The 24,790-nt window shown below is 46.9% G+C and overlaps 1 long non-coding RNA gene across 5 annotated transcripts in view; it reads left to right on the top strand.

The window, feature by feature from the left end:
* Positions 1-2,645: 2,645 nt before the first annotated feature.
* Positions 2,646-24,790, top strand: part of LOC124965218 (uncharacterized) — an 84,654-nt gene continuing 62,509 nt past the window's right edge. For all 5 annotated transcript variants that reach the window (XR_007105124.1, XR_007105123.1, XR_007105122.1 and 2 more), the window contains exons 1-2: positions 2,646-3,529; positions 17,143-17,244. This is a non-coding gene — a long non-coding RNA (uncharacterized LOC124965218). The remainder of the gene's footprint in view (positions 3,530-17,142; positions 17,245-24,790) is intronic.

The following is a 24,790-nucleotide window of genomic DNA, read 5'->3' on the forward strand; positions in this document are numbered from 1 at the left end:
TCGATCCACAGGTGGTCGACTCCATTGCTCTGGGTCCAAGGTGAGGTGAACGTCATGGGAAAACAGGCCAGGAGAGGAAAGCTGCTCAGCTAGTGGCGGGCTCAGGAAGGAGGCCGCAGGGTGGAGAGGCACACAGTGGCTTTTAATGCAGTGGAGATTCCTCTGAAATCCTTTCTACAAAGCAGACTTTGCCCCTGGATAGAGAGTGATGTGTAATAAGTTTTTCCCATCATGACACTAAAAGTCTTTAAACCGGGTGTTTTTGTTCTATTATAACTAAGAACTTAGACATTTATAAATCCTGCTAGGGTCCTAGATGCAGGTTTATTATTACCATGGAACACCAAGGAACGGTTAGATCAATAAAATACTTTAAAATTCTTTAAAAATTTTCAGAGAATCAGAAAGGAAACATATCAGCCACATGGTTTAGAATATAGGAACTAGAAAGTTTAATTGTCCACAAGCAGGAATAAAATAAGAGAGATGACTATTACTACTCAAGGGGAATGTAGACAGAGAGACCCAGAAAATGCAGGCAGCACAAACCAACCACATTTGCTTTATAAAAACTATTCCATTGCAGTAGCTGACGTATGCCGGCTCATCTGTGGTGCTGTCGATAGGAACAGCAGCAAGTGAGGCCTCAGAAGAGCAGCAGGCAAAACCCAACCATCCTCGCCCTCACAGCTCCATTAGATGGCTACTCTTTCCCAAAAGGCATTTGAAAAAACCTTCAGGTAATTAAGTTGTGAAAATGAGACGAGGCCTCGAGGGGGCGCTGGGGGAATCTGGCGCATGCTACTTGCTTCTTCACCCACTCGTCCTAGTGTGGGGGACGGGGTCCTTATCTCCTGGGAGCTGACAGCCCTGTGAGACAAACAACACATTATTTCATGACAAATTAAATCAAAGGCAGTCCTTACATCAACAAGCGATGCCCCTGTTAGGTAGAGCTTGCATCACGCGCTTTGTGGAGGAAGCGGCTGCGGTGCACCAGGTGGGGGAAGCAGGTCCGTAAGGGATGCGCAGCCTGGGGAGGTGGAGGGGGGCCTGAACAAAAGCAGGAGGGGGCCGTGAAGCCAGTGGCTGGATTCCCTTCCCTGTGGCAGGAGGTTAGGCTGGAATTACTCAGAAACAGAAAAACCAACGTTAAGTCAGAGGGTAGCGTATTTTGGAGGCATTTACAGGTTAGGGAAGGAGCACAGATTTTATTTTCTAGACTGAGGGTGCTAACCACAGTAGCGTATTAGGATCACAATGGACGTTTATGGGGATGCATCCATAGGTTCAGTCCATGGTGGACTGACTCCATTGCTATGGATCAGAGATGAGGCAGAATATCATGTGGAAGTGTGTCCTGAAGGGAAGCTACTCAGCTCTTGGTGACCAAGAAACAGAGAGAAGGTGTAGGGGTCACAGGAAAGATGCACCCTTCCAGGGCACACCCCCAGTGACCCACCTTCTCCAGCTATGTCCTACCTGCCTGTGGTAACCACCCAGTTAGTCCATTTGAATGACTAACCCAGCAAATGGTCTATTATGCTCATTAAGTTATAGCTCTCAAATTCAGTCATTTCACCTCTGAACATTTCTGTATTAACACAGGAGCTTTTGGGACAGCTCACGTCCCAGTCATATCACCAAGTTAGAGGAGCTATGTTGCTTTCCTCTTCTAATGTATCTGAAATTCCTATGCTCTGACCTTTCTTAAGTAAAAACGTAGAGGCTAGTTAGGTACTGAATCAAACAAGAGAGTGCAAGTAAAAGATGTTTAGTGTTATTCTAAGTCAGTTGTAAACCTAGATATTGAGGAAGAATTGTACCAGACTAGAATTTCTTACTTTATCCCCCCAGAGTAAGTGAACATAAATTTCATAAAAACCCTCTTGGCTCTAGGATAATTAGATAAAAGAACTTCTAATTCTCATTGTAAACTTTTACAAAAATTGACATAATAAATGTATATATCTATAGGTAAATTAAGCTTTTAACAAATAATTTTGACTTTGTATTTTGTTATTCTTTGCTCTCAGCCTGCTGTGCGGTCACCCTGCCATGAATTCCTGTCTCCTCTTTTCTTTGGTTACCTCTTCCTTGGTAGGGAGGTGACCAGTTTACGAAGTGGTGACTTGTGGATTTGGCCTGGATGAACAGTGACTGAAAGGGCTCCTCCATCAGTCAGCGGGTGGATGTATCTGCCTGAAAAGAATCTGAAGTCGGAATCCTTCAGGGTGACTGGGGCAGAACTAGAAACAGATACAAAGAAGAAAATGTTTTACCATAATGCAAAATTTTGCCACTGGGTCTTAAATGAAAATATTTTAATTAAGACTTTTTAATTTAAAAAAACCACAATCAACTAGATCGAGAAATATAAATTCATTTTCTGAAGATAATGCGTTAGCTATTTAACACTACGCAAGTGAAACAGCACTTCAGACAGACAGACGGAAGTGCGACCGAGGCCACATATAAAGTGCTACAAAAATGCACTGCTTCACGGGGCCCGGGTAATGATTAACGAGATCAGGTACTTCTGGCCTGAGCTCAGCTCTCCTGAGATGTGGGCGTGGGCACTGAGTGGCACCGTTGCTAGGCCAACGGGCCCAACACTGCCACTGGACAGAAGAGACAGCTGCTGTCTCCAGCCTCCCACCTCTCACCCCCGCCAGCCTCCGGGCTTGGAGAACAGGACAACCTCCACGGGCCGCTCAGGCCCGCAGCATGTCGTTTGGGTGTCACGGATGAAGAACGCTCATTCCTCGCTACTTTCTCTTCCTGAAGTGCAGGGTCCACGCGCCCCGCCCCACCTCTCCTTTGATCTGTTCATTTCTTCTAGATGTCACATCTGGGGCAGCTCCGTGGTCACAGGACTGCACGGCTGCCAACGCTGTGAGATGCCTTCTGGGCAGCGCCCCTCCTCCTGCTCTGGACGGCCAGGTGGGCCAGGCAGCCTGGAGCCAGGTCCTGACGGCAGAGTTCCTGCCCGTGCCCTCCCTGGCCCTGGCCTTCTCAAGCTGTCCAGTCCCTGACCTGTATGTCGGAGGGTGTGATGTCCTCAGGCCTCAGAGCCGAGCTGCTCTGTGGGCGTGCACTGACTGCCACTTCTCTCCTGCCAGGATTCCTCCCTATTTCTCTGGGACAGACTCAGATCAGTGCATCTGACACGAGCCTGGTGGGTGAGGGGACTCTATGTCCCCATCCGCCAGTGACGTCTCTGACTTTGACAGTGGAAATGTGTTTTTACCTATCACATCAGCCTGGAAGATGTACCGTGGAATACTTCTGAGAATAGCGTCGAACATGACTGGAAAAACTAGACACTCCATTAATGCCCGGGCCGCCAGGCCAGGCACTCCGAGGACAGTGGGTCTCTCAGTGTGAGTCTCTGAGGGCTCCGTAGCAAAGCACCGTGAACTGCAGGCCGAAAACCACAGAAATGTACCTACACAGCTCTGGAAACTGGCCAGTCCAAGATCCAAGCAGAATCGTGTCTGATGGGGACCCACTTTCTGCCCATAGACAGGTGAGCCAGCTCTGGGGTTTCTTTTACGATACGGGCGCGAATCCGCTTACTGAGGGCTCCATCCCATGCCGGCACCACCTCTGGAGGATCCACCTTGCAGTATTGTCCCCTGGGGGTTAGGAGTTCAACATAACAACAGGGAGGTACAGACATCCCCGGCCACAGCATGAGGGTGCCCCTAGCAACAGCCCCTTCCTCTCCAGCCTGGAGGGCTCACGTCTGGGCATTCATGCTCACTGGCAGGGTAGCTAGGCTAATGCAAAGGTCAATGGCACCCTCGTGACCAGGGAAGAGCTGATGTAGTCCCTGTGGATAATGTCTGGGTGTCAGGATGACCTCCAAACAGATTGGTGGGGTCTGTCCCAGCTGTGGCAGTCCGTTTGTGACCAGGACACGCTGCCATCTGTCCTCTTCCCCTCTGCTCTGACTTCTGAGGGATTCCATCATCCCTCCCTGGTTCCCCACTGGCCGCAGATTCCCCGTGCTGGCTCTTAAGCAGTGGAGGCTCATCTCTCAACGGCTTCTCTCCTTTACAATTCTGGATGGACTCTTTATCTACGGAGGCCAAATCTGGTAACATTAAAGAAATCAAAAATTTTTAGCCAATTTATACTGAGTTGCATAAGGAAATTTTAAATGAAAATAGACCATCTAAATATAGTCACAAGAACTTTATGCATGACATATAAAAAGTACTTATCTTTTGCAGGACAGAAAGTTGTATCTGTATGTTAATTCAGCTTCGCAGATATTTATGAGTATATTTGTGTGCAGTGTATTTTGTTTGCTTTATGCTTATGTTTTGGGCTGCCTGACCTGTGGTTTGAGAGCAGTGACCAGCACATCCTGCACTGCAGTTTCTCACTCTTGGCCTGTGGATGTTGGCACCGTATCTATTTCTTGTGGGGCTGCACTGGCATCGACAGGGGTTTAGCAGCGTCCCCAGCCTCTGCCTGTGGATGCCAGCAGCACCTTCCAGTCTGCCCAAGCTGTGATCACCAAAAATGTCTCTGACATTGGCAGACTCCTGCAGGGGACAGAATTACCCAAGGTCTAGAACCACCATCTGCGGTGATTGCGGTTATAGCATGTTATCCATGTTCTCAGGGATTTTGCCATATATATTCACCACTATGTTTAGCATGCAAAGATCCATGACTGTAATATATTTATTGCTATTGCAGTTCCTTCTTTTGTTTGTTTTCTTGATAAATTGTTGCCCAGCCCTTACTTCAAGCTGTTTGCCCTGTTCTCATCTGCATTTCTGTGACCGCTGAGCCGCAGGAGGAAAGTCTGCAGACAGGTCAGCCTGACTCGCCCTCTCCAGGTCTTCCCGCAGCAGAGGCAGCTCTCACTTGGGCGTTCGGGGCAGCTGTAGAATCTGCCATAGGCTGACTGGTGGCTTGTTTTTCTGGAGGCTGGGAGCCTGGGATCAGGGTAGCAGCAGTCAGGTTGTGTGAGGGCCCCTCTAGGCTGTAGGCTATGGACTTGTCATGGTGTCTGTCACTGTGTGGGCACCTGGAGAAGGAGGGCCCACAGACCCTTCGCAGGTGCACCACTGGTAAGGCACCACCCTCATGACCCTCCCAGCTCCCAGATGCCACTCTTCCTAACACCATCCCTTTGTAGGTTGGGGCTTCGACATGTGAATGGGGGCGGGGGGCCCAGACACTTGATCCGCGCACCTCACCTGTTTGTACGCTGGTACAGCGGTTGCCCCTTAAAGCTGGGAATCTTGTGTCCCACCCCTTTCCCTACTCAGGCGGTGTGCTCGTTGACCCTGAAGAGGACGTATTAGTCTAGCAGTCTTTTCAGTGGGATCCTTTGCCTAGTTTGTGCTGCTGAAGAGAAGACAGAGCCTGCCTGGCCCCCCTGACAGGGGCAAGGTGGTAGGACGCACCCACTCGGGCACTGTGTGCCACTTTGACTGCGTCTGATTTTGTGCGGTGGCACAAAGCTTCCTGGCATGGATGCCCCATGAACGTGACCTGCTTCCTTGTCCTGAAAATACTTCTGAAAGGCTCCTTTAGTTTCTGGAATGTGCCAGATGGGTGTTCTCTGTAAACAAACATTCAGCATGCAGGTTCCCTTAACATCCGCGTCTCCAACACCAGGGACAGGTTCCTGAGGTGGAGCTGCAGTAGGGAGTCTTGAAATTTAAAGAGAGTAGCAAGTATTTGTGTCATTTACTGTTGAATAATGCATTGGAGGTGCTTTTCCTGGTCCCACTCCGGGGGTCCACCCCTCTGCTGGGCTGGCTGCCGCCCACTCATCTGTCACCTACACAAAGGCTTTTTCCTCCTCAGGCAGCGTGGATGGCTTCCTCTTGTCCCCAGCCCTTTGTGTGTGCTATATTTAGAACTGAACAAATCATTCTGCAGTGATTTGTTTGTGTATCTGTCTCTCCCGGTGGCTGATGAGCTCCTTGGAGCCAGGACGGCATCCTTACTGCTTACGGACCCATCTCCATCTCCTTTTGTTGAATAAATCTGAGTGTTTTTATTTTTTTAAATTATTTCTTCATTTTTAAAATTTTTTACAGACTGCTTCCCTCTGCACCTCGCATTAGTGGACTTCACTTCTGTTAATGTGGTGACATGTCAGTCAGGCTGGGTTTGTTACACTCCCGAGTACCTCGGGCTCCCTCCACGTGCCTTCCTTGGCTGATCACCGGCCCTCTGCTTGGAGCACACCCCTCCAAACACTGAACCCCGGCCTTTCCCTGTTTGGAGTTCACTTTTCCTCCTTCTCAGGAGTGGCCCAGGCTCACTCCCGGGGGGCTCTGCAGGACTCCGTGCGTCCATTTCACACATGCTGTGGCAGTGGCCCTCCTGTCTAATGACCCTTGGGGCTGCTCTGGACGGGAGCTTCATCCCGCAGTTTCCCGTCATTCTAGACAGAGCTGCGACTCAGTGAATGTTTATAGAATTGTATTTCTCACAAAATCCATGTAATGTATCATTAAACTTTATAATAAAGTAGAAAGTCTACATAATCTGAAATAGAAAATTTGAATCTTTACCCAGGTTCTTCTATTTTCAGATGGAGAGGAAAATAAAATGTAAAAGTTTGCCTAGGCGTGAGAGTGTTTTAGAAAAAATGTAGACACAAGCAGAGAAAACCAGGCTCCTGCCAGGGAGTAAGACCCAAAGTGTAAGGACCGTGAAAAACCAAAACAAAACAAAAAGACAGGCTTGGCAGCACCGGGGTAGCAAGGTGTGATAGGAGAGGCCCTTCCCAGGCAGGGGTGACACCAAAATGGCCCCAGGGAAAAGAGGGAGAAGGTTGGTCTGAGGTGAGTGTATTTATGCCCATCCCAGGTGAGGCGACTGAGGCGACTGGAGTTTCAGCCCCGTGGCTTCGCTGCGGCCAAGGGAGGTGATGAAATGCATGCTTTGGATACTGTGAGCTGACTGACAGTTCCCGGACCACCGGTCCTGGACGTTGTCCATCCTGAACACCCGTGTGAGAAGCAGTAGGTCATCTAAGCCTCAGGACCTTTCTCATAAAGAGAGGAATGTATTCACATGGTGGGTGTTAGGCAACGTTAGCTTTGACACTGTGCAGACATGAGATTGCTTCTGTGTCTTCCGGTGGCCACTCGTGGAATTGAACATGGCTCTGGGGGCAGGGAAGCGTCTCTCCCTTGCCCTCTCAGAGCTCTCTCTCCATGCTGGTGGTCACACACGGGACTGTTTAAAAACGGAATCTACTCTTTGACAATGTGCACTCATCTCCCCTTACGTCGCTCTGGTGGTTAGATGCCTTGTGCCCTTATGCAGATACCATGCACTGCAGCTTAGCTGGATAAGCATCTCTTAGGGCCTGACCTGTTCTAGGCTTGGCATGCCACAGGAGGTACCGTGGCAGCTCAGGGACTCTGCACAGCTCTGGGGTCCTCATCCCCAAACATCAGTCCCTGTGATCACAGTCCCTCGGGGAAGCAGGCTCAGTAGGCACCTCAGGGAACAGGCAGAGAGCAAGACTCTCCTGAAGACCCTTTATGACCCCCAAAGAACAACACAGTGGGTGTGGCTGAGCAGAGTGCTGGAGAGAACCAGAATCCTGGACGTGGCTGTGGATTTGGTTAATGAAGCAAGCCTGCAACCAACTGCCCCTCCTGTCGTTGTACCACAGGTAGGACTTTCTGTTAGGATGAGACAATTCAGTTATTTTTAAAGTTATTTTGAATAAGAGTTCCTTTTATTTATAACCAAAAGCACCTAAATGGTCTTATTGCCACATGAATTTGTCAAGATGGTTGATTAATGCAGCCACTTGCTTGAGGGATTTTTAAACAGGAAAACCACGGTCTTGGACTTGTAATAGGATACCTATGTAGGAGTTCTGGGTCTTCGAGGTCATGGACACTAGGGTTTCCTAAATCTGCACTGATTGTTCCATTACCTTTTTTCTGCAGAACAAATCACCCAAAAAGATGATGATTTAAAACAACAGAAATCGTCTCATTGTCCTGATGGTGGATTTCATGCATCAGCTTGACTGGGGTTAAGGTACTCAGTGATTCATCAAGTACTGATTTAGGTTGTTGCCGTGAAGAAATTTTGTAGATGTGATTAACATCTGTGCTCAGCTGACTTTAAGTGGATTATCCTTGACAGTTTGGCTGGGTCCGATTCAGTCCTTTCAAAGGCCTGAAGAGTAGGACAGGGCTTCCCTGAGGGGTGCAGTCTGCTTGTGGGTGGCATTGCTAGTTCCAGCAGTGTCCAGCCCGCACTTCTGATGCCCCACTGTACAGATTTCAGTTTGCCTGGGGACCTCCCACAACAAAGAAGCTAATTCCTCGCAACAAATCCACGTCCTTCCTGTTCTGGATCTTTTCTGGTAGAATCTCGACTGATACAATTATCATCACTCATAGTTCTGGCGGCTGACCGAGCTCAGCTCCGTGTCTTTCTCTTGGGGACCCTCAAGCAATTGCAATTAGAAAATGGCCAGTGCTGAGGTCTCCTTTACTGTGTCATTCAAGTCTGACAGGTGACTGGGACCTCAGCTGGGCATTAGCTGGAAACCAAGATGTGGCCTTTCCGTGTGAGTGAAGATTTCCCATGGCACAGAAACTGGGTTCCAAGAGGGAGTTCCTGAGAGAGCAAGGTGAAAGAGTATGGATTTATTATTATTATTCTTAGGACCTTGCCTTGGAATAGAGAGGGCAGCCATAAAGTTCCATTCAGGATCAAAGGAAAAAACAGACCTGCACTCATGGGAAGAGAGCTAATGTCATGTCTTAGAAGAGCATCTGCCATATTTCTTTAATTCAGTGGTGGAAAGAGAAAAATAAAACCAAATTGTTTCAATTTAGGGGACAGTCCTTTATTCTGAACTTAAGCTTCCTGTTGAAACACCTATATCGAAAGTCCTGGTGATTCTTTTTATACATACACTTCCCGTGCACAATAGAAAGCCAGTGATGGAAGGCCAGCCCCTGAGGTTTTGTGAAATTCAAAATCTGGCAGTTGGAGTGCAACTGCTTTTCTGCTCAGAGTCATGAGGTTTTCTGTGGCATCCCCCAAAGTGGTCCCTTGTCCTCTGCACAGTCCTGGTGACCGTGGGTCCTGCTCATTGAAGACTGACTGTTTTCACTGCTGACAATCTTTACTAGCAGAGGGTTATTATCTACCTCCCTGCTGTAACTTCCACCCTTGACCTTGAATCTTCCCTCTCTGTTCATTTACTGCTTTCCTACTATGCGAGAACCCCATCCTCAGCCCAGCACTAAGAGGACTTTTCCTAGGTTAGGCAACCTTAGTTCCCATACATGTTCTTATGTGACCCAGTTGGCACATTGGGTTCTAGGTGAGTTGAGTGTAACGGTGGTGTTATCCAGTCCTGGAGCATCTCAGTATTCCCCTTTGTTCACATTGGCACTGTGATCTTCACGTACTTATTGGCTGCAAGTCTCCGTATTTGACAATGCTGTTTGGTTTAGTTAGCATTTTCGCTGCTGTGAGTAAATGATCTGACCAGCACAATTATAGAGAGGAAAGGTTTATTATAGGGCTCACAGTTTCAGAGGTCTTAGTCCATAGAAGGCCGGTTCCATTCCTTGGGGCTTAAGGAGAGGCAGAACATCAAGGTGGAAGAGTGTAGCAGAGGGAAGCAGCTCACATCATGAGGAAGCAGAGAGAGAGAGAGAGAGAGATTCCACTCTCCAGATACAAGATATATACCCCAAAGCCATGCCCCAGTTCCAATCTCCTCCAGCCACACCCCACCACTTCAATGAATCCAGCCACACCCTACCAGTGCAGTTAATCCCATCAGGGATGGATTCACTCATCGGGTTAAGACTCCTACAACCCAATTGTTTCTCCTCTGAACCTTCCTGCCGTGTCTCACATGTGAGCTTTTGGGGGACACCTCACAGCCAAACGTAACACAGTTTGGTCACATTCCTCCTTAATAGGAGAGAACAGCAGGAGACAACGTGCTCTGCGCAGTACAAAGTGCGGGACTGTACCACCTCTCGTGGCTGTATCACATTTATTAACATGGCCTAAAGCTTTCAGGTGTGGCAAGGAGAGTGCACATATTAATAATGTAGTCAATTCTAATTCCACATGCGAAACTGTAAAAATTTCCACTTTTCTTCAAGTCTTATCTTTGTGTGATTAAGTATTTTCGTCTTAAGTTTCTGCTTTACTTTTCTTCCTAATTTTATTTGTAGGACTGTTACCGCTGTCGCTACCACTGCTGCTAAGTATTGGTGGCAATGCGTTACAGCCGCCTGCCTTCGGCCTCTCAGTTTAGTTTCTCCAGTTATTTCTGGTTCTGGTGCTTCCCTCCAGTGGTCTCATTTCCCCTCGCTCTGCAAATGTGACATAGCCACCCTGGGGACCTTCATTTAAAGTATCAACTGAAACACTCAGCAGGATGGCATGAGTGAGAGTCCTGGTCACTTCTCGGGTGATTCTTGCTCTTTGGGTGGCTTTGTCGAGGCAGTTACCGCTGCACCTTAACGCCTTTCCACGCAGTGCCTTTCTGAAATTAGGCATTAGATGTCCTGAGGCTGGACATCTTCTGGAACCTACCTCTTTCTTTACTCCTAGAAGCAGTAACGTTGAGAACAGGCTGTTTGTGTTTAGGGAGTCCCAAGGGCTTCTAAGGACCTCTTATTTTTTCTCTCTCTTATCACAAAGTATTTGTAACCCATTTTACACTTTTCTAAGGGTCAATTTCAAACCTAGGTGCCTGTAGTTCTTAAGACCCATGTTTACTCCTTTATCAAAATGGGACCAAGGTTTGTCATCTCCATCTGCCGGGCCATTTTTCGAATTCTCCATAATTTCTCAAAGTTTACCCAGAGTGGATTAAGTTTGTATCTTTCAGGTCCTGGTAATAAGTTGCTGGGACTAGAGTCCAGGCATCAAGCATGGGGCTCAGAGCCAAAGGTTGGCCACCTAATTCCAGAGTAGGGACAACCTAAAATTATCAACAAATATCTGATAACAAATTAACCACCAGGGATGAAACAGAAGTCATAAACGTTTGAGTGTACACATGGAACACCCCACCGGATGACTTGAAGTAGAAGAGATCCGGGGAAGCCAAGGTCTTAGGAGGTGGGGCCGGCTGAATGGTGGCATTTCTGTACTCCAGAAATGCCCTGGGCAACTTGTTCTGGAGAGACATAAATACAAACTTAAATGACTCCAGTTTAAAGGGCAGTAAACACTCAGATACGACATTTTCACATTCATCTTAGTCTTCTGTCACATTCATGGGCCCAATCAGTTCCAAGTCAGTTGTGATTAATTCCAGATTGATGATGGCTTTGCTGTTTTCAAACATTTAATTGATGAATTGTCTTTAAGGTATTTCTTAAGGCATGTCAAGAATTTATCAGCGATTTAGAAGAAAATGAGTCTAAAGATTAAATTCTTTTTTTTTCTCATGGATTGAATCTTGGTGCTCAGGTCATTTTTGTTATTTATAGGAGGAACGCTGCTGTGTATTCATGATCATGAGGTGGTCTGTTGTACCCTGCTGAATACCACTTCCCTTTCTCTCCTTGGACCCAATCCAACGTTCTACATCACTTTTATATCTGCAAATTAGAATATTGCTCTCTGAATCCTTTAACACGGCATTATTTTCAGTTCTTCCCTTAAAACAACAAGCATATACTATTTGATTTCTATCTTCCAGATTAAAGTGGCAAATACTCAATAAAGTCTTGTTGTCAAATCTCTATTATCTAATGAAAGTATAGAGTTATTTTTAAGGCAGTTTTCTGTGGTCACTACTTTCCTTTTCTGACTTAATATGTATCTGTCCTGAGGGAGGGACTTTTTGGATTTTTTTTTTTTTTGTAGAATTTTTTTTCTTGCTTTGGCTACATTCACATCTATATGAATCTCTATTTTTTTTATTTTCTGTGTTTTCTTCTGATTTATTTGGATAGTTCTACAGAGTTAAAACAGGTCCTTAGCTTTTAAAAATCTGTAACTGGGATCAAATGGTTTCTTTCAATAATCATTCATTTAATTTTGCTCCATCTTGCAAAGGTCATCTCTGGTTCAACCTCAGACCCGATATCATAAACACAGCACTGTACATTTGATGGCATGACAAAACAGGAATTTCTTGTCTTTTTGGGGTGGAGTCTAAAAATCACAAATCGGGGTGTTGGCAGGGTGCACTGCCCCCGAAGGCTCCGGGAAGAACATTTTCTCTCCATTTCGAGGAACCTCGGCAGTGTCCTGTTCTCGCCTTGGTGCTGCAGGGCTCCAGTCTGTCTTTGCAGGACTCCTGGGAGCCTCCTCTAGGTCTCCAGCCAAACCTCCCTCGCCTTACTCTCAGGAAGACACCGCCATCACTCTTAGGGACCACCCTGATCCAGATGGCTCGTCTGCAAAGACCGTGCTTCTGTGTGAAGTCTCGTTCACAGGCACTTGGTTTGAGGGCTTGAACGTATCTTTCGGGGGACACATTTCACCTTACTGTCCTTGATGTCCAGGTGAAGGCTTTAGGTGAACATATCTTTATGTAAGCTGTTAATGAGTTTAAGGAACCAAGCTTGATGATGAGAGTATAAGCAAAACACCAGAACACAATGTGGGACTAATTGACAGTGTCTCCACGGGCAGTTTCCACTGTGCTGAGATCTTTAACTGTGCGCTGTCTTGTATGACCTCTGAAGTTAGTTTCACATTTCATAAGTGTCTTTTGAGTGTAGAACCCCTGGCTTCCCCTTTTCTTGTGTCCTTCCAAGGACACAAGAGAAATTTCTAAGAAGAATAAAAAAGACCGTTTGGTTAGTGGGTTAATATGTTTAAAAATGATGACCATTCTCTTCTTGCAGCAGTTTAGGACTTTCAGCTATAGTGTGATGGGTTTAGGTTAAACATAAGCCATGTCTCCAGATGTTGAAGATGGTTGGCACTGGATTCTTGAGGAAGGGTGGGGATTGCTGGCCGGTCCCATGCTTAGCTTAGGGAAGCATCCTGTCCTGACTCACTGATTCTAAGAAACTTCTGGGAAAGCCTGCTATTGTTTTATATATCACTAGGAAAGAAAAAGTGTGGGAATTGTACTTGCTTCATGAGAGGAAGATGCATCATGATTTCAGAGACATTAAAAGTGAACAAAAAGAGCCGGGCATGGTGGTGCATGCCAGTAATCCCAGTGGCTCCGGAGGTTGAGGCAGAGGATCACAAGTTCAAAGCCAGCCTCAGCAATGGCAAGGTGCTAAGTCACTCAGTGAGACCCTGTCTCTAAATAAAATACAAAATAGGGCTGGGGATGTGGCTCAGTGGTTGAGTGCCCCTGAGTTCAATCCCCAGTTAAAACAAAACAAAACAAAACAAAAACCAAAAAAAAAAAAAAAACCAAAAAAAAACCCAAAGAACAAAAAGTAAATCTTTGAATTGAGGAGACGATATGGGACTTAAATAGAAAACACCCTTTCTGTCTGTGCTTGCAGAAGAGTGAGCAGGCTGGGGCAGGGTGGTGGTCTCTCCTGGGTCCCCAGCCTGCTGTAGCTGAAGATTTCATTTGCAGGACCCTGGTGTGGGGATCCGTCATGACCTTGGCAGTTCCAGATGCCCATTAGCACTTTATCTTTAATTCTGAGTCTGCTTCCTTCTCTGTGAAGGTGGGATAATTATCCTTCAGCATCCTTGTAGGGCTTTTGTGAAGATCCGTGAGAACACAGAAGCCGCCCACCTCTGAGCCAGGTTGTTAGGATGGCTTGCTTGCCCTTCCCTTTCCAGGACCACTGCGTGCCTCCCAGACGCTCACAGTGGAAAGGTGAAACATTACTCCCTGGAATAGGTCATGACCTCAGAAGTTCTAAATGCAGAAAACTTACTTGGGGTTCTCATAGAATCCTGCCTGTCTTCTCACTCTTGGGTGTCGTATTGCTTTCCGGCTATTTCTGCAAGAAATCACCACATATTGCATCTTAGAACAAGACACTCTCTAGCAGCTTGTTAGGACAGATGTCTGGCACAGGACCCTTGGGCTGAAACTGAGGCACAGGCAGCGCTGGTGGAGAACTGGTCTCCAGGTCCTTCCAGCTTCTGGAGGCTCTGGAGATCCTTGGTGTGGGGCCCCTCCTCCCACAGGGAAGTTGGAAACGTGGCTTCCCTGTGTGTCTTTCTTCAGTAGCCCTATCTCCCTCCAGCTGGCTCTCAGGCTCTCCCTCTTTCATTTTTAAAGACTTAAGGATGATTACACTGGCCCAGCTGTATAATCCAGCAGTGTTCTTCTTCTGAGTCGGCTGATGGCGGTCCTGACTGTCCACAGCCTTAGTCCCCTGTGGCCTTGTAACCTGGTGTAGTTGCAGATACCAGGGATTAGGATGTGGATGCCATTAGGAGCCAGCCTCCAGTCTACCACAAGCCGTTAAAAGATATCTATACATCTTCCTTGTTTATTCCTTGATTAGAAATCATTAACTCATGTGTGGACTATTAAAAGCTCTCATTTGAATACTTGTAATTTCCATTGATCACCATAGCACTTACGCATTGTTTTGAAGTGATTGATTGGTTCATGCAGCTGTCTACCCTCCTAATTTACATGCTCCTGTAGGGAATACACAGAGCTCATGTTTGAATTCTCTGAACAAAGCGCAGTACTCAGACAAAAAAGATGCCCATAAACGATCCCATGAGGGGACTTAATGAATTTGATTTCTTTTACAACAATTTTGTATTGTCCTGTTTTCAACTTTCACAAATGCCTTCCCTTTGTGTGAGAATTTCTTGTCTTAGGTATAGGGGGTCTAAATGATTTGTTTCATTTGGCTAAGTGGAAATTCACACCAGAAGCACATAAAAATGAATATAGGATTGTTTTCAGATTTTTCTTAAAGGAGAATGAAGATCTGGGACCTTCTTAATGTAAATATCTGGGATTTTATTGCACATGCAAAAGGGAATTGACATTTTTATCGCCAGGAGATTTGACTCTAACAGCAATGCATCTCTGTGTGATGCATACATAGTCCATGGTGAGAGTTAGTTACTCCTTACTGTGTGACTGTTATATTTAGCACATCGTTATCTGCATCAGTATAAATAATCCAATTTTTATTGAAGTCAGACTAATATTTTATTGCACTCTGGTGAATTTGACAATATGCCAACCACATTTTGGGGGGTGTCTGCTTCTTCAGTGTGTTTTCTGTCCTTGTCTTCACTCTCTCTTCAGTATACACATCTCAGTAGGTGACTTGTTCTCAGATCACCCATGACAATTGATTTTTTTGACCAAACAGAAGAGGTAGTCTACAAATTAGTCCACAAATTTGTCCACTTACTGTGTACTTTTTATACATGATAATTCATTAATAGCACCTTCTTTTCTTTTCTCGTGCTTGGTACTTCTCTTCTGTTGTTCTTTTCATTGATTTTCTTCTGCACCTAACAATCGACGGTCCTCATTCCCATGGTTCCTGCCAAGGTGGCATCCCCTCCCCTTAGGGAAAAGCAGGCACAGACCTGTCTCTAAATCAAAGGCTTTGAGTTCCTCAGGGAACCCCTGCACTTTCTGTGGGCCCAGTGAAGGTACAGCCATCACTGCAAATTGAATTCTATTTTTGGGAGAAAGACTTGCCCATCTGCAGGGATCTGCGTCTGGTGATCCCAGTCTTGGTGGTGACTGCATGGTAAGGACTGGGCAATAGGGGTGTCCCTAAAGGCTGTACTCTGTGGATCAATAATTCCATCATTTCTGGTGATGCAACGATTTTGAGATTAAGTTGGAGTAGAAGCACTTTTGTTTCCTCCAAGGTCAAAAAAGTATGCAGAAAACTATTTCTCCTTTTAGAAATCATTAATTCATTTTCCTTTATTTCAAAAGTAATCCATGAAAACCCAGATTTAAAGAATAAAATAAATTACCCATGCTATCCCCAGCCAGGGGTGAGATTGAACATTTTGTGTTCAAATTACCTCTGAGTTCAGATTTTGATGTAAATATGAAGGATGTGCATGCTTCTCTGTGTGCATATCCCTTTATTTTTAAATAACGAAGACAGCCTTATGTGTACAGTCTGTCCTCTGCTTGAATGAAGTCGCCTTGTGGATGGAGATTTGACATATTTAGAGTTTAATTTACCATCAGACAGATAACACTCACTGGTGGTCTAGGCTGGGTGGACCTGTGGACTGCTCTGCTCCTGTAGTAGGCTTATTGTGTCCCCTAAAAGAAGGTGATCTCATCTTATCCCCTGGTTCCTGTGAATGTGATCTTATTTGAAATAGGGTCTTTGCAGGTATAATCAAGTTTGATTGGATTGGGATGGGCTGTAATCCAAGGCCAATGTCCTTTTAAGGAGAAGAACATTTGGACAAGCAAAGCACCAAGAAGGCCATGTAGTGAAGGAAGCAGATGTTGGACTGATCGGTCTCCAGCCAGGGACTACCAGCAACCCCCCGAGGCCAGGAGAGAAGCAGGCAGTGGACGCTCCCACGGAGCTTCTGCAGGAAACAACCCCACCAACACCTGGATTTCAGACTTCTTGCCTCCAGATGGTGACACAGTACATGTCCGCAGTCTTCAGTCACCCAGCTTTGATGGCAGCCTAAGAAACTAATACAGCTTGGTACACACACTGCTTTAAAAATGTTTGAAATGACTGCTACCAGCTAACAATGGGAAGCTTTCATGTGAAAATGCAGATTCCTCTTAGAAGCACTGGGCACAGGAGCTGGCAGGCTGATGTGGAATCTGGCTGGGCCCTCAGGTCTCTGTGGGTCTCCGTGCTGCCCTCACCTGCAGAGGGGGTACCGCTGGCATTCCCATTTTCTCCCTTTATTCCCGAGCAGTCAACTTGTCTCCCCATCACTTCCTACACAGGCTGGCGGACCTCTGCAGTGCCAAGCGCTGTCTTGGACATCTTCCTGTGCTCATGTCACTCTTGCCTCCCGGTGGGGCTTTCTACTCTGAGCCTTCAGTCCACCTAACAGGCCTCTCACCACCTGCTTATGGCAGTTTAAAAGTATAACATCAAATATTTAAAAAAATTTTTCATTTCATTTGTTCTCATTAGTTGTACATGACAGAAGAATGCATTTATACATTTGATAGATCATACATAAATGGAGTGTAATCTCTCATTTTTCTGATTATTCATATTGCAGGATCGCATTGGTCATGCAGTCAGACCTTACATGAGGTAATATTATTGGGCAAAGAGGTGATCCAGGTTCCTCTCACACTGAAGTGATATCAGTTTAAAGGAGGTATGTATGGATTCTGCTTAATAAACTTTAAAAGGTGACTTCAGTCACTTCTGTGAGTCTTTCCACTACAAATGTTCACCATTAGTTTTTTGACTGTGGATTGATTTCCCATCACTGATTTCTTTTGTTCAAGGAAAAAAAATCTTGTTTTTAAAGATCCAGCTCATTATCATTGCAGTTGTGAATATCATTTGTCATCTGAAAAAAAAAGTGACATTAGACCATGGAAGATGCTTGTCAATCTTGTAACTTCATTAGCATGCATGTGAGTCCCCTCTTTCCTATAGCAAAGTGTCAGTTTCTTGAATGTTTTGTGCATAAAATGTGAATGCATAGGCAAAGGAACACCTGGGAGATCATGTCTGAAGAACACTTAAAAGTGTGCCTCAAATGATCAGCTTGTGATAGCATTCAGATCAGCCTTTTACTAAACTTTTCTTATTTCTCTAAATTTATTTTGGAAATAATTATAGATTCGCAGAAGGTTTTCTAAAAGAAATGTGAAGGGAGGTCCTCTGGACCCTTCCCCAAGCTTCCTCCAACGTGAAGGGTTTATTAAATGATGACAATATCAACACCAAGAACGGAACCTTAGTACGGTCCGTAGAACTTACTGAGAGTTCACCTCGGTATTTACATTGTTTGTGTGTGACGGTTCATTTTCGGTGGGGACTCGCCAGGTCAAGGGTTACCTGGATACTTGGTAAAGCATTATGTTTGAGTGTCAGTGAGGGTTTTTCTGGAAAAAATTGGCATTGGACTGAGTATGGAAGATCTGCCCTTCTGTGACACGTGGGGGCACATCTGCTTGACCGAGGGTCTTGACAGAACAAAATGGACAGGCTCATCCTCTCTGTGTCCTGGAGTGGGGACACCCTGCTCCTCCTGCCCTTGGATGTAGGAACTCCACGTTCTCCAGCCTATAACTCTGGGACCAGCAACCCTGGCTCCCAGGGCTTCAGACTTGAACTGAGTCACATGACTGGCTTCCTGCTTCTCTGGCTCACAGACGGCCTGTCACGGGACCCCTCAGCCTCCATGAGCATAAGCCAATTCCCCTAATAACTCCCTTTATCTATGTGTCCATCCATCCTGTGGGTGCTGTTTCTCTGGAGAACCCTGGCTAGTGCAATGTGTGTGTTTCCATGGAATTTGCTACAGTTGAAACCCTTAACTGCACTGTACCCACAGGGGTCCCTGGCTCCCATTTGACAGTCACACCCAGGCTTTCTCTCCACCCAGAGCCCCAGGAACAACAGATCTGTTCTCTATTTCTATGGTTTTGTTATTTCCAGCATGTTGTATAAATTGAATAACACAGTACGGCAACTTTGGGACTGGCTATTTCACGCAGTGTGCTGCCCTGGGGATTCACGGAAGGTCCCTTCCTTTCCGGGCTGAGTGGTGTTCCGTGGTACGGATGTCCCCTGGGTTGCTTACTCACACCTGTGGAGTTGTTTCCTATTTTGGGTTATTATGAGTACAGCTGTATGAATGTCCATGTACAAATTCCTGTGTGAATATATGACTATATTTTTCTGGGATAAATGTTTAGGATTGCAATTTCTGGGTTGTATGGCAAGACCATTTCTACTTCTGAGCATCCAGTCTATCCTCCAGAGTGGTTTACCAAAAAGCCATTTATTTAAAGTAATTCTGTTCTTATGTTTCTATCCCTTTAAACCATTCCTGTTTGTTCCCTGCTTAACAGGTGATTTATGTCTAGCAGGTAAGGTAAACACAGATTAGGTGATATTCTGTCATTGTAACATTTTAACAATTCTGTCTTCATTTTCTATTGCCCTGTTTATAGTCCCGAGCATTAATATTCTCTCTAGTTGTTTACCTGTTTTTTTTCTTTTATCATGAATTGTCATCACCTGGAAAACCAGGCACCCAACAAGCAGAGCGGAGGTGCAGATTCTCGTGCAGTTGGTATCTGGTGTTTGGTGATTATAAACGGAGCTGGGGACACCTGCGGACGTGGTGAGGACACATGCTTTCTCTCCTGGGTCAGCGGATCTGCCAGGTCATGTGTTGTGCACATTTAGCTTCATGAGGACTGTAGAGATGGTGGAGGAGCGTTGGGCTCTGCTTCCTCACCTCCGCACGGTTTTTATCTGCCTGTTCCAATAGACCAGCATTCAGAGTGGGGTCCGCTGGCCTTCCCCGGTGACCAGGGCTGTGAGCAGCTTTCCTGTGTACTTGGTACTGTCCATAACGTCTCTGGTGAAGTGCTTTTCAAGTGTTTTCATTTTTTTTAGATCAAGTTATATTTTCATATGGCTAAGTTTTTAGCCTTCTTCCTATATTCCTTTGAGAGTTTCTTCTATATTTCTTTGGTGTGTATGTGACTTGCAAATATTTCCTCCAAGCGTAGTGGCTTGGTCCTTTTATTCTCTTGACAGTGTTCTTCACAGAGCAAGTTTTAAATTTTCATGAAGTACAACTTATCATTCTTTTCTCTTAGGTATTATTTTTGGTGTCATATCTAAGACCTCAGGTTACAAAGATTTTTTTTTTTTTGGTCGTTTTCTTCCAAAAGTTTTATAGTTTTTGTTTTACTTTGTATTAATCTCTGTATAAGGGGATGAAGTTGAGTTTGAGGCTCATTTGTTATTTTCCTGTGGACAGCCAGTGGGACCACACCATTTGTTATAAAACGCTACCGTTTATCCTTTGAACTGCCTTTGTATCTGCACCAAGAATCAATTGACTGTGTCTATGCGGGTCTATTTCTGGACTCTTTATTCTGTTACTTTTTAGAATGTGGCTGCCGGAAAGTTCAAAGTCACATGTGTGGTCCTCATCATATTCCTGGTGGACGGCATTGTCCTGAGTGTGAATGGCAGCCCAGACGGCTGGCCCTGCCAAGTTTCCATGTGCTCACTGGCTGCAGGCTCCCCCTGGGGTGCGTGACCTCCGAGGCACTTCCTGTGTGGTGCCTCCTGTAGCAATCCGAGCTGGTGGCTGGCACGGTGGTGTGTGCTGATGAAGAGGACCTGGGTGGGGTGACAAAAAGGCTCTGAAGTCTTACAGTCAGAGAAAGAACATGCCGGATTAACGATTAACAGCCACAAAAGCTCAGAGGTCAAAAGAATGCACTGACTCACTTACACCCTACAAGGCCATCCCTGAAACAAGCACAGAGACGTTAGGAACCACCGAGGGGGGCTAAGATCTCATGCTCCAACCACTTTGTCACTGAGTCTCCTGGTCTGGCCTCCAAGACCGTAAAGGCATGTGGTCAATGTCATTTCAAGGACCCTTGTTACAACCTTGATCTTGAGAGGCGTGGACGGTTTGAATCTCTTTCCGAAGGAGCTATCACGCCTTCCGGTTACCTCCTCCGTGCATGTGCCCTCTCTACCTCGTCAGCCCTGCTGTGGGGTCAGCTGAGTTTCTGACCAGGATCACTGCAGCACCCTCTAGCGCCTCCTCTGGTCCCGTCCTTTCCCAGCGGGGCGGGAGTCGTTTTGCTAAAACAAAAGAGTGAGCTGAGACGCGCGTGGCGCTGCCTCCTGCTGGCCGGCTTGAGCGAGTCCTGCCCCCGCTCCCTCCCTCCGTTTTCGGCTTCCTTTGCCACAGTTCCCTCGTCTGAGGGGTTAGTTCTTCCAGCACGTCTTTCAGTCCACCCAGTCATGCTGTGGGATTTCAGAGGCACAACCGAGAGTATCAGCATGCAGTTTAGCTGGGAAGGGAACTTTATGTCCTTCATTTCCAAATGGCCCTCAACTCTAAGTGAAGTTGGACCGTGAGCAGGGTCTTCACGTGAGAACAGGCCACATCAGAGCCGCGGTTCTTCTCTCCATCTCCTTGCTTACTTATCGCCTGAGCTCCACCTCGTCTTCACCCCCACCATGGCTGGTCACATGGTGCGGGGACCACCCTACTTCGTCCCTTTCGGGGACTGAATGTTGGCTTCCCCTCCAAATTTCCATGTAGGATCTCTAATCCTGGATGTGGCTCTATTTGGAGACAGGATTTGGATGGAGTGCGTTGAAGTCAGATGAGGTCATGAGGGCGAGACCCTCCTCTGTCCTCCCTTCTCTTTCCAGGTGGGAGCCCACCAAGAGGACAGGGAGGACTCAGTGGGAAGGTGGCTGTGGGCAGGAGGAAGGGGCCTCCCGGGAACCCATCCCGTCACCTGGTCTGGGATGTCCACCTCCAGACCTGCGAGGATGTAGATGTGTGTGTGGCAGCTGGCCAGCCAGTGGCACTGTGTCCTGCAGCCCCAGTGGACTGAGGCACGTACACAACTGGGGCATCTGTGGTCCAGCATCGCTCCTTTCTCCCTCCTTCCTGGCGCCCAGGGTGAGCGCCTGTGCTTCCTGGAGCTTGGCATCCTAATTGCTGGGCGTGTGGGGAAGCCGGTGGGCAGGCGGCGGTGTTGACGCAGAACGAGGATAGAATATGAACACCTGGGTTCCTCGCACCTGAAGGACTGGAGACCGGACACCTTCTCCGAGTGCGCTTTCCAAGACCAGCGTCTGCAGCTGGGGAAACGTACACCCAGACTTGCCTTCAGAACCAGTGTTAAGTTTAGGATAACATCAGTGTTAGCCCTCCTTAGCAGTGAACTTGGCTTATATTTTTACAAGCAGAGGCAAAGAGGCAGTGTTTTGTATAAATAAGTTTCATTCAAAGAGCATAAAATTGATTTCCTTTTGCACAGGGAAGGGGAGAAAACAGGAAATGGCTGGGTGAAGATGAAGCTGATGCCAGTTCAAATGGAAAAGGGAACAGAAAGCGGAGGCCAGGCCGCGGGGTGGAGGCTAGGCCGCGGGGCGGAGGCTAGGCCGCGGGGCGGAGGCTAGGCCGCGGGTCGGAGGCCAGGCCGTGGGGCAGAGGGGTGTCTAGAGATGAAGCTCCTGCTGTAAGGCTCTGCCCAAGCTGGCACCTAAACATACTGGACCCTAACAGACAAAAGTGGCGTCCTCAGTGTGGCCGCTCTTTGTCAAGCAGGACCCTACGTGACGGCAGCGTCTTCTGCTCTAGGAAGGAGCAGAGTGGGAGAAGGTGGACATGGTTCCTTCCTTCTGCACATGCTCCCTGGGTTTGGAAGTGGCTTCCCCAGTCTTGCACCCCCAGGGTCTCAGTCGCACCGCACCCTGATGGGCAGCAGCGGGGGGCCACGTCAGTGTCCTCAGGCCCTCCCCTCTCCAACCTGCAACCCTTCCTCTCCTAGTGTTAGGCTGTCTGCGGGCTTGGATTAGAATTGCCTGATTGATTGATTGATTGGTGCTGGGATTGACCAGGGCCTCGCACATGCTAAGCAAGAACTCTGCCACTGAATCTCAACCCCAGCCCTTATGGGCCCAGGTTTAAAAGCATTAAGCCATCCCTGAAAAAATGTGGACATACCTGATCTGGCCCTAAATGAATGTTTTAATGTGAAGGTGGAGAAATGGTAGTTGGTCAGTGAAAGGTTGGTAAGGGGGTCTCTGGGTATAAACGTCTACTGGTAAAAGATTAATTATACCTCCTCCTCTAGGCAATTACAGTTTTCTCTGGTTTTTCATACCTAAACTTTGAATTACTTACCATGGTCTTAGGTGCAAATTTCTTTAGTGATGTAGGAGCTGAGGAAGGTTCTGGAGCTTACTGATTTTTTTTTGTGTGTGTGTGGTAATAGTAACTGAAACCCAGGGCACTTTGCCACTGAGCTACATCCCCAGCTCTTTGTTTATTTATTTATTTTTTAATTTTCATTTTGAGACAGGATCTCATTAAGTTGCTGAGAATCTTGCTAAGTTGCTGAGGCTGACCTTGATCTTGCAATCCTCCTGCCTCAGCCTCTTGAATTGCTGGGATTATAGGTGTGGGCCACCGCGCCTGCCTTTTTTTTGGTCTACTGCTGTTGACATGAGTCTTGCACCATCCTCTGCTTTGGGTTTTTTCCAATCTGCTGAACTGAGCACCTGGCCACTGGTGCGCCCATATTGATACAACAGGTGTGTAGGTAGCTGTCCAATGTCCTGTGCCTCATTTCTCCCAAGAAATTCTACACAGGGGTTACTGGATGAATCATTCGAGGTTGCCCTCCTAGACAACGAGAGGGCTACACAAACTTTTTTTTCTTGGCGTCTTTAGAAAACAAATTCAGCATTTCTTTTTCTCTTAACATCAGTTCTGAATCAGAATTAGCTTCATTTTGAGCCCAAGTTGTGAGTAAAAATAGCACTTCTGCTCAGCAAACTGCTGCCTAAGCCATGAGGCTTGGGGGTGAGCCTTTGCAGGGAGGGGACCAGTCCAGAGCCCGTCCTCTGTCTGGCCAAGAATGAGCCTAGGTAAACACCTCCCTAGGAGGCAGGGCACAGCGCTGGTCATCAAGGGAGCTGGACGTGGTGACAGTGTGTGAAGCCGTACTTTATTCCATGCCAGCCAGATGTGGCTGCACTTCACGGCTGGTGACTGTGAGCAAGGGTGCTTTCCAACCAGGGTTGCCAGGGCACCAGACTCTGGACTGGAGGTGACACGGGAGCCAGTCAAGGGAATGGGGCTGCACGGGGCAGAAGCAGGGAGGGAGGCACAAGTGTGGACCAAGGCTGGTTTAAAACAGTAACCAGAGGCGGTCACAGGCACGTTCTCCTAGTATTACTTAAGGGGGGTGGGGGAGGGATTGGGGGAGGGACTCAACCACACCGGTGATTCCCATTTCAGGAATTTTCCATTCACTTCATTGTCCATTCGCTTCAGCTGCAATTCGGCTCTGACCCTCTGTAAGGCAGCGATGGGCCAGACTTGACCCTGTCCTGATGGTGAGTGACAAACGCTGCTTGCTTCCTTGTTGTCTCAGGAGGCCAACACCTGCTGGGCCTTTACCAATCATGGCAGGCAACAGGCAAACCTGTGCTCACTCTCTGGAGGTTCAAAGAGCTTGCTCTGCGGAGAACAAGGATGCAGAGCGTTTCCAACCTGTGGAAGTTACTTTTTTTGATTGCAAAAATACATCCATACTCTGAAAAAATAAAATTGCACTTGCCCTAAAAGAAATTCAAATGATACAACATACAGGAAATTAAAAAGTAGAACCATGGCATAGTCTCTCCAGATAGAGTTGCGGCTGACAGAGTATCTTCAAAACTTCAATACCCGGAGCATGAGCAACCCTCTGGGAGGTTTTTTTTTTTTATTTTTTTATTTTTATTTTTTAATTAAGAGAACATTAAAAATTGAGAGCAGGTGTGACAGTATTGGCATTTATGTTAAAGAAAGTGATCTCAAAATCCTTCCCCGAACCGATCCTGTTTTAGTGGAAGAGTTAGTGGTCAGCTCACCGCTCAGAGTCCAGCTGGGAGGCAGCTCCTGGGAAGCCAGAGGTCCTCTGGGCTGAGTGGGCCGCCTGGCCTGGGTGCAGCAGGGTTTGCATGTCCCCTGCTTCCGGGGAGTCCTCGTCCAGGGTTAGTGTACCTGTCTTTCTAGAACGCCACGCCTCTCAGACCCTCAGACTTGAAGCTGGGGAGCTAGTTTCCCCTGACTATTACGGCACACACTACCTGTGAGAGCATCCAGCTTCCTGAAGGTGTGAGAGGGACTGCAATGT

The sequence above is a fragment of the Sciurus carolinensis genome, chromosome 15, assembly GCF_902686445.1.
Source record: "Sciurus carolinensis chromosome 15, mSciCar1.2, whole genome shotgun sequence".
Lineage (NCBI taxonomy): Eukaryota > Metazoa > Chordata > Mammalia > Rodentia > Sciuridae > Sciurus > Sciurus carolinensis.